An 8,864-nucleotide genomic window follows, 5' to 3' on the forward strand; every position below is an offset into this window, starting at 1 on the left:
GCTGATGGTCTTGGTGACAGAGGAGGACCATATACATTTATATAGTCAAAGAGGCTGGAACATTCCAAGCCATCTGTTTCCATGTGGTTTCTGTATTTAGATAGGCACTTCTCATAGAGGAAGCTAAGTAGGACTTTAAAGCCTTCACTTCCACTCTGTTAATAACAAAAGCCTCTCGTTAGGCTCTTCTCCTAGGTTCCACACTTTACTCAGGGACAACAGAGTTGGTCTTTCTAACTGTAGCATTTTCAGTATGTTATTAATTTGACAATCACATTTTTTTTTTCTTTTTATCATCAGAAAATACTTTGGAACAGAATGAGGCAGGCTCATGTCATCTTGTGTTTCCTTAGAGACAGTTTTGATACTAACAAGCATGTTAGTGATGTGTTTTTGAATTAACCTGTGATGTCATAGTGCTTTTGTGTGTGATGGTTTCGGACCAAACTTAAAATTATCCTGTAAGGAGTATCTAGGACCAAGACGTTGAGGAGGAAGATAGATAACGCTATGTCTTGAGGATATGGAAGATTTTAGGTAGGAAAACATTGAACAGGTGTCTGGAGGAATATCTCTTTAGATATTAAAAAATACAGTAGTCCACAAAAATATGTTATAGATGTTTAAAATTGACTCCTTAAATTAAATCTTAAAAAAGAATGGGGCGCCTGGGTGGCTCAGTCGGTTAAGTGTCTGCCTTGGACTCAGGTCATGACCCCGGGGTCCTGGGATCAAGCCTCATGTCTGGCTCTCTACTGGGTGGAGAGCCTGCTTCTCCCTCTCCCTCTTCCTGCTGCTCCCTGCTTGTGCTCTCTTTCTCTGTCAAATAAATAAAATCTTGAAAAAAATAAAATTGACTCCTGTCTAAAGTCCAGAGATATTAAATTTGATGGTCTTTAAAGAACTCCTCTACACTGATTCTTCATTTTTTATTTCTTTTGGTAAGAGTTTAATTGCCATTAGAATTATTTTCAAGTTAAGAAGATAAGAAGATTGACTTTTTTTTCTCACTATATAAATGCTTTAATGGCAGCCTCCGTACAGGATGTGGCATCAAGACAGGAAAAAGAGCAAGTGAATAGAGAGACATGGCCATCAGAAAACAGGTGGTGAGTGAATGAAGAGTCCACACAGCTTCCACACGCTTTACCGGGTATCAGCTCTAGGCCACCTCTTCCTCAAACTTGCCCTCCTCCTCGGCCCTGGTGTCCTGGTACTGCTGACACTGCTGGCACTGTTGGTACTCAGACACCGGGTCATTCATGTTGCCGTCGGCCTCGGTGAACTCCATCTCGTCCATGCCCTTGCCTGTGTACCAGTGCAGGTGCCCCTGCCCGTGTACCAGTGCAGGAAGGCCTTGCACCTGAACTTGGCTGTGAACTACTCTGAGATCCACTTGAACAGCTCCTGGATGGCCGTGCTATTGTTCCTGAAGATGGTAGACATTTTTAGCCCCCAGGCTGGTATGTCACAGACAGCTGTCTTCACGTTATTGGGGATCTGCTCAACGAAGTAGATGCAGCAGTTTTCGTCTTGGACGTTCAGCATCTGCTCGTCCACCTTTGTGGACATGTAGCCCCTGAACACTGCAGGCACGGTCAGGTAGCGGCTGTCATGTTCTTGGCATTGAACATCTGCTGGGTGAGCTCGGGTACTGTTGGCTGCCTCGGCTGGTCACTGGGGTGAAGCCCAGCGTGCAGAAGTGCAGGCAGGGAAAGAGGACCATATTGACAGCCAGCTTGTGCAGGTCAGTATTGAGATGCCTAGGAAAGTGCAGGCAGGTTGTGACTCCGCTCATGGTGGCTGACACCAGGGGTTTGAGGTCCCCATAGGTGGGTGTGGTCAGCTTTAGGGTTCCAGAGCAGATGTAGGGGGTCTTGTTATCAATGCAATAGGTTTTCTCTGTGTTTTCTACGAACTGGTGGACCGAGACAGTGGCATCATAGGGCTCCACCACCGTGTCTGACACCTTGGGCGAGGGCGCCACACTGACTGTGTTCATGATCCTGTCTGGGAACTCCTCCCGGATCTTGCTGATGAGGAGGGTACCCATCCCAGGCTCAGTCCCCCTACCCAGGGAGTGGGTCAGCTAGAAGCCCTGCAGGCAGTCACAGCTTTCAGCTTCCTTCCTCACAACATCCAGCCCCAAGTCGACCAGCTCTTCACCTTCTGTGTAGTGCCCCTTGGCTCACTTGTTCCCAGCATAATTCAGACCGGAAACCAAATTATCTGGCCTGAAGATTTGCCCAAAGGGTCCCAAGTGTGCGGAGTCCATAGTGCCCAGCTTCAGGTCCACAAGCACAGTGCAAGGTGCGTACTTGCCACCGGTGGCCTCCTTGTAGTACACGTTGATCTGCTCCAGCTTCGGGTCTCTGTCGCCATGGTAAATGCTGGTAGGGTTGATGCCATGCTCGTCACTGATTAACCTCCGAATTTGCCGTGGATCTGGTTGCTGCCCTGGCTGGCCTGGAGGGGCAAGATCTCCCTCAGGGCGACAGCCTCAGCCATGCTGGTGGAAGGACCACGCAAGAGCCCAGGGGCTGGCGCGAGGAGCGCTAGGAGTGACTTTAAACTTCAGAATGAACCTCCCTGCTATGACTGACTATATTTCCTAGTATGAAGAATTATAAGTTTTCACAATAAAAGCATAAGCTTTTAGCATACTTTGATTCTGAGCTTTATGCTTCATCCATCTGTCACATTAGGCATATTCTTTTTTATTTTTTTTTTAAGATTTTATTTATTTGGGCACCTGGGTGGCTCACTTGGTTAAGCGACTGCCTTCGGCTCAGGTCATGATCTTGGAGACCCGAGATCGAGTCCCACATCGGGCTCCCTGCTCGGCGGGGAGTCTGCTTCTCCCTCTGACCCTCTTCCCTCTCGTGCTCTCTATCTCTCATTCTCTCTCTCTCGAATAAATAAAAATAAAATCTTTAAAAAAAAAGATTTTATTTATTTGACAGAGAGAGACACAGCGAGAGGGAACATAAGCCGGGGGAGTGGGGGTGGGAGTGGGAGTGGGAATGGGAGTGGGAGAGGGAGAAGCAGGTTATAAGGAAAGAATGAAGGGGAGTAAGTCGGAGGGGGAGACGAACCATGAGAGACGATGGACTCTGAGAAACAAACTGAGGGTTCTAGAGGGGAGGGGGTTGGGGGGATGGGTTAGCCTGGTGATGGGTATTAAAGAGGGCACGTTCTGCATGGAGCACTGGGTGTTATATGCAAACAATGAATCACGGAACACTACATCAAAAACTAATGATGTAATGTATGGTGATTAACATAACATAATAATAATAATAAAAGAGGTTGCTGTCCTCATGGAGCTCGTATTTCAACTGGTAGAGACAGAAAAATATAGAAATAAACAAATAAAAACATTCAGATATTGATAAATACTGTGAAGGAAATAAAAGCAGGGTGCTATAATAGGGAGTGACTCAGGAGGAGGATTCTTTTTTTTTTTTAAAGATATTTTTTATTTATTTATTTGACAGAGAGGCAGAGAGCACAGGTAGGCAGAGGGGCAGGCAGAGGCATAGGGAGAAGCAGGCTTTCTGCTGAGCAGGGAGCCCGATGCGGGGCTCGATTCCAGGATCCTGGGATCATGACCTGAGCCGAAGGCAGTCGCTTAACTGACTGAGCAACCCAGGTGCCCCAGGAGGAGGATTCTTTACATAGGGTGCCCCCAAATTCTTCTCTGTGAAGGTCCTATGAAGCTGAGCTCTAGATGGTAAGCAGAGGCAGGCATTGGAGAACTGGGGGAAAACATAGGCAGGGAGAATGACAGGTGCTAAGTCTTTGGGGTGGTGGATTCACATTCAGTTTTGATGATATGCATATGGTATTTATCTAATTATTATATAATAATAAATAGCATATGAGTGATATAAAAGTACAGATTAAAAGGACCAATAGTTCTACAGAGAGCCTAAGTTAAAATATACAGAATTTTATCTTCACTTTGTTTAGTATTGGCTGTTGTGTGAATCAGGTATGAAGATTTTATAACTGCTGGCAAAGGGTTATCATCTAAAATAGATTTAAACAAGTGATCTTGTTCAGCATAATTTTTATGGTTATTTTATTTTCTTTATATTATTTTTCATGCAAAATTCAGTTGTTATGAAGTATTATTTTGTGAGGTTTGATAGGTATGATTAGGATGTAACTGATTTTAACTAAGTAAAATAAAAATATGTGAACAAAAATTTTTAAAAGACTTATTTATTTATTTGAGGGGGGGAGAGGGGCAGACAGAGAGGGAGAGAAACAGATTCCCCACTGAGCAGGGGGCCTGAGGCAGGGCTGGACCCCAGGACCCCGGGATCATGACCTGAGCTGAAATCAAGAGTTGGTCACTTAACCAACTGAGCCACCCAGGTGACCAATAAATAAATAAAATTTAATAAAATCATTGACTGTTGTAACTGTATTTTTAATTGCATGTACAAAAAAAGGACTGGAATGATTGCATAATAAAATTGAAGAGGTCTGAATTTAGATGAAAAATCTGATAGATATTATAAATAACAGAAAGTAATTTAGCAAAAGTAAGAAAATCTGAGGTCTCTCTTGATCAATGCATATTAGAAATTGTTGAAAAAATACTGGAAATATACAAACTATTTTTCTGTAAAAATATCCAAAAATCTGAACTTTAACACTTCTAAGCATAAACCTATTAAAATATCACAAGAAATGTAATCAGTACCTTGTAGAAACTAGTAAGGACAATTTTACTGCTGAGTAGAGTATCTGTGACCTGGAAAACAGTATAAGGATTTTTTTTTTAAATGACTCCCAACAGTTCTTTTAATGAGTTCAGGTAAATTGTATGCAATATGGTTCTTACTTTACCTATACATCCTGCCTGCAATGCATGAAAAAAATCAAAATAATATTTGCCATAATACAATATGAGCCAATCTATGAAATTTAATGTCCCAAAGAAGATTCAGCATGCCTGAACAAGAATACAATGAAGAAAAAGTTACTATAATTATGAAACTTATGACCATTAAGTTATTTATGTTGTACAGATTTGCTGCATCTTTTTGTAAACCTTTAAATAAGCAATCTAAGAAAATAATTTTCTGGGCAATGACTGAGATAACCACAGATAAGAAATTAAAATGAATTATTTGGCAGCTACTGTATAGTAACATTAGATTTAATTCTACTATTGAAATTGCCTGTGTATTGTAAGCTGTTAGAAAACACTTTCTCAAATGATCAACATATATTTCTAAAAGTGCAGTTACGGATAATATGCATAGTTGCAAATCACCATGGACTTCCTTCAAGAATCAATCCAAGGAGAAGTATTCAGACAAACATAACTTTTAATAAGTCAAGTTTCAGCTGTGAACTTCAAGATAATCATAAGAGATAAACATAAAGAGCCAGGAATAACACAAAATAAGTAAGTGCTATAAATCTGGAAATCTGCAGAGTTCTAAATCCTTAGGAATCCATAGGATATCCACAAATGTGTTTAAAGGGCAAGACTTTCAGAACTAATATAAAATCTGACTCATTATCTTACTGTAATTTAGTATTTCCACTTACAAGAATTCTAAATAGAGGGTAGCTAGAATAGCCGCATTTATCTAAACTTCTTTTCCATCAAAAGTTCATTACAAGCGCCCTTGGCTCTGTTCTCATCCCTTCATCCCTGCACATCTCTCCTGCATGACTTCAAAGAGACCTCTCCACACAGGAGATAGAAAAGGGAGGCTAGGGGATGAGAACCGGGCCACCTCTGTTAAGAGAGAGGCTTAATTAAGTACATATTTGAAGAGTGGCTTTGACATGAAAAAGCAGTAGGAAAATTCAGTACTATTAACACTGAGTGAGAAGTGCTTGGTCCTGGGAGCAAAGCCTTACAGAGATTAAGAAAAAAGTTTATATTCTCCTCCTCCAGGCAAGCATTTTTCAATGGGGTTCTTTATTGATCTGTCATCCTAAGAGAGTCTGCAAATCTAGCATCTGCATATTGATTCTTGGTTTGTATGGAGGAAGAGGAAGCAGAGAGTAAAAGATACATCTTTCTTGAATCTGAATAAAACAACAGAATGCATGTTTCAAATGTGTACTCATTTCTTTACAAAAGGACTTATAATACATGTAAAATTTGGAGGAGAACAATTTGTCTGTATAATAAAGGAGGATCTTTATTTTCATTTGTTACTTAACAGAAATTTAACCAGTATGTTATTATCAAAATGACCAATATTAACATAACAGCACTTGAAAATTGGAAGCACTGTGGTTCCACAGATATAAAATTCTAAAGTGAGGTGCCAGATCGAAATGCAAATTATCCAAGAAAAATAACTGGTTAGAAGGCTCTACAACCCACAATGAAAGGATTGAAAAAGAATAGAGTAAGAAGAATATCTGTGCAGAGATTTCCTTCAAGAGCTGGTACTGGATTCTTAGTTCTACCACCCATTTGAAGGATGAGGAGTGGAACTCCTCCTTTCTCTACCTGAAACCTAGAAAGAGGAGCTTCATTGGAAGTTTTGTAGAGTTTGGCTATGCCCTCATAATTTTGGGGGGCCCTTTGACGTACCATCTGACAAATGCCCTGACATTCTTCAGGGCAAGGTCATGGTTCTCTGAGGTGGTGGGTTTGAGAGAAAACAGAGGGTTCATTTGTGAAATAATTGCATTCTCACCTGTGGAAGGGCAAACAAATCATATGAGTTTTTTCCTGCAGACCAGACGGAGATGACAAGGGTGGAGCCATCCTGGAGCTGTTTTGAATTCTGTTCAGCTGTATTTCTAGGATAGACAACAGGACTCTTTTAACTGTTAGTCTCTGTATAAAGATGAGGGAGATGCAGGGATCTGAAGAAAAGTTATTGCATGAGTAGTCACAAGTATTATAGCCAGAGGAGACTAGTCTCCAACAAGTCCAAAGAAGCTTTAAACGTCTCCCAGGCCAAGTTCCTGCAATGTCATCTTGTGATGCTACCTGTCCAAGTAAGAAATTCCCTTCCCCCATTGGGCTTCCACTCCTGTTAATTTAGGAGTGGTATTTACAGGAACAGGTGAGTACAGGATGAGATTAGTGAAACAGAAAGAGCAATTTCCTCTACCCTCTACCCCCCAAATGGCCAGCTGATAGCCAGGCTCTGGGTGAATGGACACAATAGGATAAGTCATGGTCAGAGTTTTGGTTTTTGGGGACTGAACAGTGTGATTTCTGACACAAGACTTATGTTTGTGACATAAACAGATTATACAACCTATAATTATCTAAAACAAACAAAAGTTTCATCCAGTGTTAAGTAAAACTACTCCCAATAGTAAAGAAAAAATAGTGGGATGAAAAGATACAGGTTTGTTTTCAGTTTGCCCCATGGGTGAAAACTGATTAAAAATGGGACATGTCTGCTATATTGCTATGTAATCAAATTAGTCACTGTAGGACACAAACTTATTATTCTTTAAAGTTGAAATATGTTTTTTTAAGAGATTTTAGTTTATTTATTTGACAGAGAGAGACACAGCAAGAGGGAACACAAACAGGGGGAGTGGGAGAGGGAGAAGCAGTTGGGGAGCCTGATGCGGGCCTCGATCCCAGGACCTTGAGATCATGACCCGAGCTGAAGGCAGATGCCCAACGACTGAGTCACCCAGGTGCCCCTAAAATATGGTTTTAAAACTCAGAGAGAGCAATAGTTGAATAAAAACCTAACCAAAGCTTTCAGCTTTAACTTAAAATATTATAAGCAAAAAAATTCTCTATTTACAATTGTACCTAGAAGGCCAATTATTCAATGACAAACCAATAATTAAAAGACCAATCACAATAATGATCATACAAACATAGTAACTATTTTAAAACTTACTTAATTTGTTAGAAACATAGAATTATATGTTAAACAAATATAAGTTATTTGTTAGAATGGAGACCTGGCAGCCATTATCTAATGGTTCAAGTAGAAGACAGGCAACAATTTGGTGGAAGGTTGGCTAGATGGCCCACTTGAAAAAGGCTTTCAGGGTTTCTATTTGTTGGAGTCTTTAATGCAGACATTAATAAGTGGACAACTATTCATGGAAACCTAAATATTTACCAGTTCTGCCATGTTGTTTGGTTATGAACTTTAAGTCAACTGAAATTTCTCTGCCATGATCTGTCAAACATCAACATTTTTGTGACTTGAATAGATTTCATTCACTGGAATCAGTTTGGGCAATAGCACTTTGATTCTATTAATTAGCTGCCTTGCCTCGGTAGAAAACTGAGTTTCTATCTTTTTGCTTTAAAGATCAAAGCCTAGGACAAAAGAGGATGTTATTGAAATAGTGGCAAAGAGACAGATAAGGCTGGAACAGTTTCAAAAAAGTGGTTCTGTGCAATCTTTGGTTAGTAAATAACATCTGTATAAATAGTTACTTATAAAACTTGTATTATTTTGTTTTTTGAAGTTATTATCAGGATTGACCCAGAGCTTAGAAAAATGACTGACAAATGAATCAGTTTTGAATCTGTGTCTATTCACACTGTCTAGATCAGACCTTCATCTTTCAACCGGATTTTGACAATACCTTCTTTTTCCCTCACTTCCCTTACTTTAATGTTGCTCTCCTCTCATGGACATCTTGACAGATTTTTTTTTTTAAGATTTTATTTATTTATTTTTAGAGAGAGGGAGCACGAGAGCACAAGCAGGGGGAGGGGCAGAGGCAGAGGGAGAGGGAGAATCTCAAGCAGACTCCCTGCTGAGCGTGGAGCCCAACCCAGGGCTCGATCTCAAAACGCTGAGATTATGACCTGAGTCGAAACGAAGAGTCAATTGCTTAACTGGCTGAGCCACCCCGGTGCCCTGACAGGTTATTTTTTAATG

General features: G+C 40.6%; 1 pseudogene; it reads right to left on the reverse strand.

Annotated features, from left to right (window-relative positions):
* Nucleotides 1-1,162: 1,162 nt before the first annotated feature.
* Nucleotides 1,163-2,429, reverse strand: LOC112821065 (tubulin beta-4B chain pseudogene; annotated as a pseudogene).
* Between the last annotated feature and the right edge of the window lie 6,435 nt (nt 2,430-8,864).

This window comes from Callorhinus ursinus, unplaced genomic scaffold (genome assembly GCF_003265705.2).
Source record: "Callorhinus ursinus isolate GAN/ISIS: 27379988/994484 unplaced genomic scaffold, GSC_fseal_2.0 scaffold1, whole genome shotgun sequence".
Lineage (NCBI taxonomy): Eukaryota > Metazoa > Chordata > Mammalia > Carnivora > Otariidae > Callorhinus > Callorhinus ursinus.